General features: G+C 30.2%; 1 long non-coding RNA gene across 1 annotated transcript; it reads left to right on the plus strand.

Annotated features, from left to right (window-relative positions):
• The first annotated feature begins 7980 nt into the window (after positions 1-7980).
• Positions 7981-9280, plus strand: LOC129888618 (uncharacterized). The gene is made up of 2 exons (XR_008766692.1): positions 7981-8476; positions 8951-9280. It is a non-coding gene; the product is annotated as an uncharacterized LOC129888618 (long non-coding RNA).
• Positions 9281-12463: the final 3183 nt, after the last annotated feature.

Consider the following 12463-nt stretch of genomic DNA (forward strand, 5'->3'; position numbering starts at 1 on the left):
TTAAATATATTATTAAATCCTAAAAATTATGTGTAGGTAAAGGTTTCACAGTAGGCTTCTTTTTGTCTCTCATGTGTTTTTTTGAATTAAAAAAATTACAATTAATTTAATTTTGTAATTGCTTTAGGTTTGGTTATATAATTTAGGTAAGTATTCATAATATTTAACACTTCTAAATAAATTAAAATTTTATCTTATATATATAAAAAAATTCTATAATCCTATTTAAATAATATTTTGGATTAAATTTTACAAGAAACGTAACTTCTTCAATTTCTTTTTTTTTTCTTATTTTGATTTTGATTAAAGTTGCATTCATTATTATCATCTTTTTAGTCTTTCTTTATTTCTTTTAGTTAATAGTTTTAAAGATTGTATATGAATTATACATGATTAGTAATTGACAATGAATTCTCCTCTTTTGATAATTTCTCGTGTTTCTCTTTCAATTAATTTTTTTAATCAATAAATTGGATGAAACAAGTATGGTATCGCAGAATGAAGTAGCCAAAAACAATTAACAATTTATCCCTTTTTTTTCTTTCTTTGTTTAATTGTGACTTAGAGCTCGTTTGAATTGACTTATAAGTTGCTTAAAGTTGTTTTTGGTTTTTTTGAGTGTTTGACTGACCAACTTAAAATCAATTTGTACTTAAAATAAGCCCCCCAAAATAATTGAGTCTATTTGACTTAGCTTATTTAAAGCAGCTTATAAACTGAAAACAACTTATAAGCAAGAAAAAAATAAATTGAAGTATCCAACTTATTTTTTTTTAGCCTATAAGCTGCTTAAAAAAAGTTAAGCCAAATAGGTACTTAGTTTTGATCATGTCATTTAACTATATTTTGGTATAGTATTCATTAGTATTATAGTTGAATTTTTACTTAAATTTATTTGTTAAATTAGAAATACAAGGTTATAGTTAATTAGTGTTGAATCTTGATATCAAGAGCTTTTATTTGAATAATGAACCGAATTTTTATTTGAATGTGAACCTAAAAATTTAGGTTTATAATTGACTCTATCAATTTGGGATTTACTAATTAAATTTGAAGGTGGATCAAGTACGTTATTCGTTGTGAATCGAGTTTAATATATATGTTTTTGTTATGTATATTCTTTATTAATTTGCTCTATATATACATGCCATGCACATCTATCTATCTATATATTATTAAAAGCATGAAGATCTTTAGAGAGACGTGCGAGAGTGGAGGAGAGAGGGGAGGGAGGAAGGGAGGGAGAGTGAGGAGAGATTTGCTATAAAATCCTAACTATAGCTGCAAATTATAACTCTTTTAAACTATAGTTATGTATAGTCAACACATATCACATAATTACTTCCTCTATAATTTTTCCAATAACTAATTCATACACGTTCAAAATATATTGAATTCAATCGTTGTATTATTATTATAACATTCATTTTCATTATTTGAACAAGTTATGCATTTAGTATTAGGTTAGTAGATTTTTTAAAAGGTTCTTCTTCTTATCGTTTTATATTAATTGACGTAATGCAAGCGTGCAAATTACGTAGTTTAAACTTGCATGTATATATACATATAAATCATATACTAAATATCTGATAGGGGATTGGGGTGTGAGTTTTAAAGAATCGTGTAACTTTTTAATAGATCATATATATAAATTAAAAAATTCATAAAATATATAAAAACTATTACAAGGGAATCCAATAATAAAAGTAAGCTCTCAATTAAGTGATTGTTGCCCTCCTCTTGATTAGGAATAAGAGGAAAAGGTAGAAATATTGAAGTAAGATTCGGACATGTGTATTATTTTTGTGATGAATTGTGCATTAGAGAGATTTATGGAGGAGGTAGTTGCCAAATATGTATGTCACAATTTTATCCTCTTTCTACCCAATATTTCAATTGGTCCCCACTCTTTCATGTTGTTCTCTAAAATTCAGACACCATTATGAAGAACTACATTTTCCTATTTATCAAACTTATTGTTTTTCCTTATTTTTACCATTCCTCTCTAAAATCTTTACATAGTATAGCTAGTTGAATAGTTCCATAATTTGGTAAAGGAGAAAGTTTAGGCAGGTTAACAATCAACGTAATGGTATTTTTTTCATTCCACTTTGCGCACATTTCGGCTATTTTATCAGATATATGTGATTACTAAAAAACAACAAAAGATAAAAATATAAAATATCAACTCCAAACGTTGGTCGCAAAATGCATGATCGCTTTTCGATGTGAAAATAACCCCAGGAGGTTGCAAAAGAAGGCCTCATGAGGTTGATTTATTTCTTTTTAAATAATTATTATTTTGAAAAAGAAAAATGACCTCACGAGGTTGGTGTTTTGAATTAATTTTTTTTATTTGAAAAAGATAAACTTAGGTCCCTGAGGTTGGTTTCAAAATTACACAAATATAAAATGCACAATCGAGATTCGATCCCTCCTCTTGAGATCGATTTTGAAAGGTTTTTTAGTAGTGTGCTACCTTCTGCCCGACATTGGTATCGGCCTACCAAAGCTTAGACATATAAAATCGAAATCACCTAACATAAACGTGGTTTAACTTTAAGAAAATTTCAAAATACTGCACATTAGTTAGATAATATGAAAGACTCCTATAGTCGGACTAAACTTGCTTGGGCACTTTGATGTATAAGCCAAGACCAAGTAGACAATTTGTATCAAAGGACGTTATGATTGGGTCAAGCCCACCAAGTATTATTCTGGACCAACTCCATGCTTCCCCTATATAAGTTGCTGGGTTTGTCGCTCCATTTTGCAAATTTGGACTTAATATAACATATCTATGTAAGTTTCGGTATCATCATTTCCATCCTTTCGGCCCACAATTACCATGCAAAAGAAAAGTATGAATTGAGTCATGAAATATCATCATTGAAAGGCTTAGCTTAAGTATTAGAGTGAAAAAGGAATTCCACTCAACCAATCAAAGGTCACAGTCCTTAAAATGGTAATTATAGATGTTAAAAGAGTAGGTCGGGTTAAATTTGAGTAAGTTAAAATCAATTAATTGGCTGGTCATTAACAATTTTATTGGGTTGAGATGAGCTTGATCAAGATGGGTAATATTGGGTTATAAACTAACTCGTTCAACTCTACCCAAGTTTTCATTTTTTCTCTCATATTAATCAATTTGGATTACATATTTATAGCATGTTTGTTAAATTTCTAAAATCAGCTTATTTTGAATTTTTATTTTCTTAAAAAAAATATCTTTTAATGAGAAACAGTTTGTGTTTGGTCAAAAAGTTCTAAAAATACAATTTTAAGGAGTAATTAGTGTATTATGAAAAGCTAGATTAAACAAAAAAGAAAAGTAATAAAGTGATCGTGTTCCAACGAGGAATATCATTATCTCTGAGTACGTACGAAAATGCTAGTGAAGCCAAAAGCTAATGCAAGTAAAAGGTTGACACTGTTAGTCCATTTTTGGTTGAAATGTTGGAGGGAATTGACTCTTGTATCTTCTTGGAAAAGAATCAAGAGCATTCATTCATTATAACTTTTACTAGAATCTTTTGTATTTTTATATCAATTCATAATATTTTTGTTAATATAAGGACGAAAAAAAACAAACACAAATCAATGTGTCGTGGTAGAGTTGTGTTTACCAAATCAAAGACTTGGATCTTAAATTTTTTTATCTTAGATTTTTCTCATTTGTTACATAATGCAAACGAATCTTTCTATCCCCCCACTTTGTAATATAATTTAATTATTATAATAAGTGAAATCTTGGGTAGTGAAAAAGCATGCATCAAAAAGGACTCCACCTTTTTCTCTACTTTCCCAACTACTCCCATGCACCATTTTTTCCCAAGGGTATTCCCTGAATGATTAAAAACGTCCAAAATTAATTAATTTTTTAATTTGTAACAAAGCACTCAAATGTTGATTTTTGTATTTTTAACTAACGCAGAGGGAGTATTAAACAACTTCTTCTAGTTACTCTGGAAATCAAGTCGCTTTTGTTAAAAAAATACTTTATCTTTTAATGTGAAACTTTTTAAATCAAATTCGGATTTAATCAAGTTAATTATATTATTATTTTTTAAAAATAATAATTATTTTGAACAAGTTATTTCTAATAAGCATGATAACTAAAATGAACTGTGGGAGTAGTTTGCATTTGAAATAATTCAAATTTGGATTCTTTAGACATATAAAGCTAGTTATATACACATACATATGAAAGAGGAGATCTAGTAGCTAGCTAGCTAGTAGTTGCAATTTGCAAAGAATAAGGGGGGAAATTAAGGCAGAGTTTGTGTATAATCTGAGCTGGTAGGTCACAATAAATAAATGAAATGGAAATATAGGAGACATGAAGTCAAAAAGTAGCATTGTCAATTCATGATTTTCATGTAGTAGTAGCAGCTCAATAAGTAATTAATGAATGTATATACTGCTAAAATAAATTCAAGTATTAATTGCTGCAGGGTATAGTGAAAATCAGTGCAGCACCTCGAGTCAATGAAGAAAAAAAAAATACAATTCTATTCAAATCGTGAAAAAGAGAAAAAGTAATTTCATGCTTTTTTATTTCTTTTATTAGGGACAAACCCTACTTTTTTTAAAATTAAATATAAAAATTGTCGACCGTCTTATCTTTGATCAGTTCTTCAGCCTCTTTGAAAAAATTTCAGTATCAAGTCAAGTCACATGTACGACGGGATAATAGTTTATATTTTTTTCTTTTAATGTCAAACACATCTTTTCATTTTTAGAAATTACCCTTTCGAATAGCATTAATTGGTAAGTTTCTCTAGAATGTATAAAAACAATAATCAATTTTGTTATCTATATTATTTTGTAACTCTTTTCCATATTGTGGACAAATAATAATGCCCTTAGGTAGACACGGCGATACATATTGTAGAAAAAAGCTAGAACGAAAGTAACCAATTATGTGTTACTTTGGACATGAACTTTATATGCTCTTAGACACAGACATATATGTCATAAAAATCACGATTGTGGTGATAATAGCTAGACTGTTTGCAAATGAGGGAAAATGGACCACATTAACATTACCTTCTAGGTAGGGAATTAAGAAAATTTAGAAAAAGCTGCAATGTTGTTGAACTACCATGGAAAATTTGAATTTAATAGAGAACAAAAAAGCAAAAAAGGTGCTTGTCAATAATAAGCCAAAGGGATTAATTTCTACAAAAGTCTCTTCCATTTCACGCATACAGAAGAAAGAAAATTGAGTATTAAGCTAGGGAACAGAAAAAGTTTAAAACCAGAAATGTTTAAAAGGCTACCACTAGATGTTGTACTACTACATTTTTTTCTTCTTAAAAGTTGATTGATTTTACTCTTTTTAACCTTTCAAGTTGACTCTTTTAAAAATGTTACATATGTCCCACAACAAAATGAATAGATTAACACTATTCCAACGGCTCAATGATCATCAATAATCAATAATAATCTATAATCTTAGCTCTTCAAGATTTATTTTCAAGTCATGAGGAGTTCTTTTTTGAAATACAATCTTCTATGCAGAGATGACTAATTTATTTATGTTTGTTTATAAGTGCACTCAGTGACAGATTTTTCTCAGCGAACATATATTAGGAGAGAAGAAATATAAAATATAGTAGCCGAGACTTGTTTTAAAAATTTATGTATCAATCATGTTTATATCAAATTAAAATATGTAATGAATAAGCGAAATAAATTGTAAATGCTTACTCATGTTATATATTTATTGATTATATAAGTAATTAACGGGTGCAAGTAATCAGTTTTTGTTGAGATTTGAGTTGTTTTATGAGGAAATTAATCCCAGTTGAGTATTAGTTGGAGTGACGTGGCAATAGTAAAATAAGGAAGGGTAATACTGTCATTCCATAAAACTGTGGCTGACCAAGACTGTCCTCCGCAAGCTTAGAAAATGAAGTTACACTCTGAACGAGGGTCCCCTTTTTTTTTTTTTCATGTCACTCCATTTATTGTTTTTTGTTTTCTCTTATTTAGTAAATAAATTATCAATTTATAATTGTTCATAAAAAATGAAAATAGTTTTATTTAAAGAGTACGGTAAGTTATCTATTACACCAACTTAAATTACATAAATAACGTAAAAATATTTTACAATATAAGTTTAGATAATTGACTATATAAAAGACTTAAAGTTATGTAGATTAACGTACGATAAAAACTCCATTTGATAAACGTAGATTCTTGACCTACATTTTACAAGCTATAATAAAAGGTAACAGTAATCTGCTATGACAAATTGAATTAAATTTAAAATATTAAATTTTATTACATTATTGTTCCATATAACTTTAAAACCACTCTTTATTCATGTGTGCCTATTTTGTAAACTTATTAATCTGATTCTGAACGTAGATAAATGAGAAATATTATTTTTAAAAATTTTACTCCTTTAGCTTCATTTTAAATTTGTTTTTTTTTTTAATTTTAAACCTTTTATTTTTTCTTAATGATTAGCTATAAAACAACAACAACAACAACCCAGTGAAATCCCACAACATGGGGTCTGGATATGATTAGCTATAAAAATGTCATGTTTTATGCCACAAGTTCTATTATTACTTTTGGTATGTGAACACAGTTTTTTTTTTCAACTCCTTAATCACTCAGTTGTAAATATCAAATAAAATAAAGCAAAGACTTGAGCATCAATTTCAACTAATTTAAATTGTGGCATGTGGTTTTGGTATACTCTTAATTATAGTGTATTATACACAAGAACATGTAACCCTACAAAAATGTTTATTTGTCATAACTACGTAAAAGATTCCTTTTTCTATTTTTCTTGAACAAAATCCTTCAATTGGACCCGTTTCTAATTGTCAAGTTTTTTTGTTCAAAATACTGTGTTGTTGTTTCACTGTCAAGCTTACCCTATTCATGATATTATATAATATATCTTACATCTCGTGATATACATTTACTTATTATTTTGTCATTATTTCTTTCCATATCCTCGTTTTTGGAATAAGATGTTTTTTTATTCTTTTTTTCATCTTTTGCCTTCCCCTTTTTTTGCTGACTTTCTGGGTATTATTTTGAGAAAAGTTTACATGATGCTTATATTAGGTCATGTATTGATAATTGTCTCCCTTGAACCGCCCCCGCCCTTTTTTTTTTCCCTCACTATCTACTTTTTCGGTTTGACAATATTACACACGTCAAAAAGTTTACGACATACGTATCAAAATCAAGATTAATTATTTCATCCTTTATAAAAAAGCAAGCTGTCAATAGCGCTTATCAAATAGATCGATTAATCCAATAATGTCAAATAACATGTTAGGTACAAGCAGTCATAATAATTGACTTAAAACTTTCAATTATGCTAAAATAGCATGTGATTCAACTGTTTTATGGTCAACTTTACAATATATGTTACGCTTTGCTAAGTGCTAAGGTTCTGAATGTTTGGCATTAAGTATATATCAGGGTATCTAATTAAACATTTTTGTAGGGTTACACCCATTTATCTTAAGTTTTATTTGGACCTAGAATACTCAGATTCTTGTGTATGGTACCAAAATTTTGAACGGAAACTGTATTGATCGCATGTGAATACATCTTAATAACATGTTGAATGTACGAAGGGATCCAAATGAGCCGGGTCTTAGATGTCTACACACTATCTTTCCAAACTTATTTTTGTGATTATATTGAATGTGTTGTTGTTTCACTGATGATTTTGTGTATGCTTATAAGTTGAATGACCTTGTGCATATATACTTAGGTTAAAGTCAAGGGGAGAGATGGTGACACATGAAGAAAGGGTGGGTATTGGTATAATATGTCTGTCTGGGGGTGGGGATGTATTTGTGGAGCAAATTGTAGGGTCAAGGCCCATAGTGTCTGTTGCTATGCTTTTATGACTTTGTTTGTCCTTTTCTTACCCTCTTTCTTTCTCCATCCTTTATTTATTATCCCCCATTCCTTCATTCCTTCTTAACTACAACAATATCCCTCCTCTTCATCCCCAAGATTCATATGGAGGAAGTTCTCTCAGTTGAGGGGAATGTTGTCTGGCTCGAGGTCACCAACTAGATCCATTAGTCCCATTTTATGCTTTTCAAATATGGAAAGGGTTTATGGATCATATGTTGGTGTTCTCGGACCAGGCTTCATTCCCCCCAATTGTTACTTCTTTCGGAGAGGGGGGGCAAGCTAGAGGAGTTCATTTGATGAACTTTCTGGTTAAAAATATTGTCTCCGTCACTATATTACTTTAGTCACAAAAATAGTGGGATATGCATATATATACATGCACATATTTTGAAAAAAGGTACGTTCTTTTTGTCGAATTTAATGTGAGATCTTGGTTTATATGAGGGGAGTTTTTGGATTTGTATTTTGTAGGTTGTGAGATTTGGTCATTATTAGGCAGTGTTGTTGGTGGACAAGAGCAGATTGGTGTAATGATGAAGATATTTGACTCCATTTGCCACTTTCCTATGCTTGTGTCAGTTTTCTCTCTGTTTTGAGTTAGTGTTACATATCATTAGCTTCTTTTTTCTCATGATGGCTTCTTGAATCTCTTCTGTCTCTTTCTGCTACTATCTTTAATTTTAACTTTCATCATTTCTTATTTAGGGTTTTACTTCCTACTTCCCATAATGTGACATAATCCTTACATTCATTTCAAATCTTCATTCTTTATCAACTTACTACTATCCATTCAAATGGTTTCACATAAATCAAAATGTAAAGGTTTACTTCAACAGTCTATATTTTTTAGAAATTACTTTTTCATTTTATGTTTGTATGTTAGATCTACAATAATATTTCGCTATAAGAACAAACAAATATATATCTTGATCGACATAAAATGTTATTATATAGAGATTTGTTTGTATTGGTTCATCATGTGATTTATTGTTTTCCTTTTCCATTAATGTATCTTTCTCTCATGTATATCTGTTTTTATTGATGACAGGGATATGGAAAATAATCTTGAAATCTGAGATAATATCCTAACTTGCATTGTGTACTAGATCTTGTGACATCATCATACACAGATTTGTTAATAAATCTCTTCACATGAATAAGAAGTCATTCCTCATTTTTGTTTCACCTTTTGGGTTAAAAATATAGGAATTGTGGAAGAATATAATTCATTCTAAGCTCTTGTAAAGTTGGCATAAGATTTCTTTTTCTTTCAGAGAATAATCTTTTCAATGACCTATTGCTTACCAGAGTTCTAATTCAAGTTACACAAGCTGTTTTAGTCTAAGAATTCTTTTTATATTAGCAGTCATTCAAAATATATTTACCCTTCTAGTATGCTTCCTTAAAATGTAAAATTGATAATCTTGAAAATAGTGTAATTTTTTTTTTACTATCAGTAACTACTTGAACTTTCATATTGATAGCGAAAATTGGGTGATAATAATATTTGTACTGTCGATATCAATTACCTTGGATATATTTTGATGTGAAAAGAAGAAGCAATAAGATGGTAGAAATTACATAATGGATCTGTGGATGAACTGGCATGGATGCAACATTGCATATGCACTTTGGGATTTGAAGCTGAATTCTGTCGTTACTTGGCTCTATTACATTCTTGTAATCTGCTCCTTTTGTTTGATGGGATGTCTTTTGTACTGTGTGCTAACACCCACCATAAAAAATGAAGAAAAAAAATAACAAAGGAAAACAAGACTTTGGATTTGTTGTTTTGGGAAATTTGAGTTTTGAAATGTTCACTCAAGTGATACAACCTTTTGCAAAATTAGTTCAACTAATTCAGTGATAGCAACACGAAAACCGAATAAAAGGAGTCTATTGGAAATTCGATTGCTAAGAAGAATCATTCTAATATTGTAGAAATTCAATTAAAAAGGTAATCATTTATGTATTCTTAATCGCCGTTTTGTATTGCATTCAAAATAAATACAATGAGTACTGGACCTTGAAATCATAATGTTATAATACTTTTCGAATTTTCGTAGCGTTACTAAATAATTCTCTTGATAAGAAGAATGATCATTTTGTCGCAATTTCATCCAGAAGGTAATGCGTTGTTCTTACATCACGTATAATGCTCAGGCTGTTTCTTGGGAGAATACTGATCAATAGTGATTATTATGAACTCAGAAGATGAATTTTACTGGTTCAAAATCCTTGTGAGTTAGCATTAGCTGAGTAGCAACTTTTAATTTATTGTAAGCTTAAGAAATAGATTCAATAAGTACTTGTCAATAGCGACATCGAGTAATTAAATAGAATATTAAAACTAATTAAGAAACCATACAAAATGGGTATGCACATTTATGAAAAAGTCCATATGCAAGAAATGATGAAGAAGAACAACATATATACCCGTGTATTTTCACAAGCGAAATTACATAGGATAGTGTGTACATAGATTTTATAAATCTTTTTTCATGAAGATTGAGAGATTATTTCCAAAATATTCTAAGAACCATAATGATAATTAATTAACGTCTCTTTTTTTGTTCTCTAAGCTAGATGACTTGTGACGTTTCTTCATAAGCATACAAGAGATGCTTTTATATATTATACACCGATTTTACTATGCTTTTTATTAATTACAGTAACCCTTCTCTCTGGATTGAATTGTCATCGTCTTAACAAGATTTTAACCAGATTTTTTTGTTGAAAAAAGACTATGGAAAAAGAATGAATATTTGATTAAGTAATGAACATTGGAACTAAGTTAACTCTAAAAGTTAGTTGAAGGGATTGTTCAACACTTAGAAAGAGCGGCTAAACGATCGGACCAGACAGGCGCAGGTAGCTTGACCGCCTTATCCGTCATTGAAACACAAGCTGACTCGTTTAATTCTCCCGGGTCGGGTCGGAGGCGAGAACTTGAAAGTGAATCATTCAGTGGTGGGGTGTTCATAGAACAGAAGGCCTCGCCCAAGGAGTGTTCTCCTTTAAAAGGGGTCGTGGGGGAAAAGCCCCAGCCCCCCTACACCCTGCCTCTTCAAGAAAGCTTTGCTTGGTAGGCGCTGCCTCTTTCAATCTCTAGACTGACCGTCGCACCCTCACGTTGTTAGGATCTCATATAGGCCTTTATGGCCCTAATGCTCATGATGTTGAACTCAACACTCCTCCGTATGTGCAGACTAAATATCTGAAGCACTAAATATTTAAAGCATGAACAATATAATATAAGCGCAACATCCAATGAAATATAATAAATTCATGAATTGGGTTTGACTCTGACTTGAACCTCGCTCAACCTTAAAAGTTAAATTATGAAGTGAGAATTGTCCAAGACCATATAACAAGCCGCCATAAATTGATTAGAGGGGAAGTCATATACATCCTATCCCTCGATAAAAAAGCTGACAAACCTGGAAAATAGTGAAGCCTTCTCTCATTGTGTCATTAATTTTTCCTCACAATATACATTTATTGGCTTTACTAGATCGTCAGACCATTCTCTTTCATCACGCAATTCCTATTCAAGTAGAGTCAACATCAATATTCACCCATATAGTATCTATGAATTTTAAAGTAGTAGTATAGTAGTAGTAATATATATGAATACATTTTTCACTTTACCCTCTGAGTTTTTTGACTCTACTTAATTACACAATGATATTTCTGGCTAATTTAATAATTAATTCCTCTCATTGTTTTCAAAAATCACTGCCACTTTTTATGGTACCTACATAATATGTCAGCCTGAGTCCTGCATGTCTGTGCTTTGCCTTTTCCAATCCCTAGAGTAGCCCCTAATTTTCTCCTAGAATCCAGACAAAAATTCACAACCTAGTTTAATTACTTAGCTTACTACTGTACATTTTTCTATTCTTTTTGAAACTAGTTTAAATAAGATCCATGTAGAAAATGCAACCTTGACAATTCAACCAACTAATAACGTCTTTCATAAAAGGGATTAATTTCTAGCTAGATAGCTTTACGATAATTCTACAAAGCTTCCGTGTAATAATTTCTTTCCGATTGAACCGATATATGTTATGATCCTCATTCATTTAAAAGAATACAATGATATACAAGTGTACACAGGGGCGGCTATATTTAATAAAAAAGGCAATAACCTTAGAGCTCCTAATTTAAGAAGAAATAATAGGTTATCATATTTTTTTAAAAATAAATATTAAATATTGTTTGTAGAAAATCTAAAGTTTCATATAAGAGGAAATAATTATTAGAAGTTTGACAACTCTAAAATACTATGTCTCAAGAAAGATTCAATGAGTTGACTATAATTATAAACTTCATTAAAAATATATTAAAATTTAAAATCTTTGTTCGAATTTGGTACTAATTTGTTTGAGCCGCCCCTAAGTGTTCAAGAAGAAGAGGAGACGTTTGTGGGATAAAATTTTAACGAAGAAGAAACTCCGCTAAAGAAAAAAATCAAGATATAAATTATACTTATTTGCTATTTGGCAAAACTCTGGCAGAGAAGCGGTGGATAGGCCGGAGCACTGATAGACAAGAGCTA

Source organism: Solanum dulcamara, chromosome 5 (genome assembly GCF_947179165.1).
Source record: "Solanum dulcamara chromosome 5, daSolDulc1.2, whole genome shotgun sequence".
Classification (NCBI taxonomy): domain Eukaryota; kingdom Viridiplantae; phylum Streptophyta; class Magnoliopsida; order Solanales; family Solanaceae; genus Solanum; species Solanum dulcamara.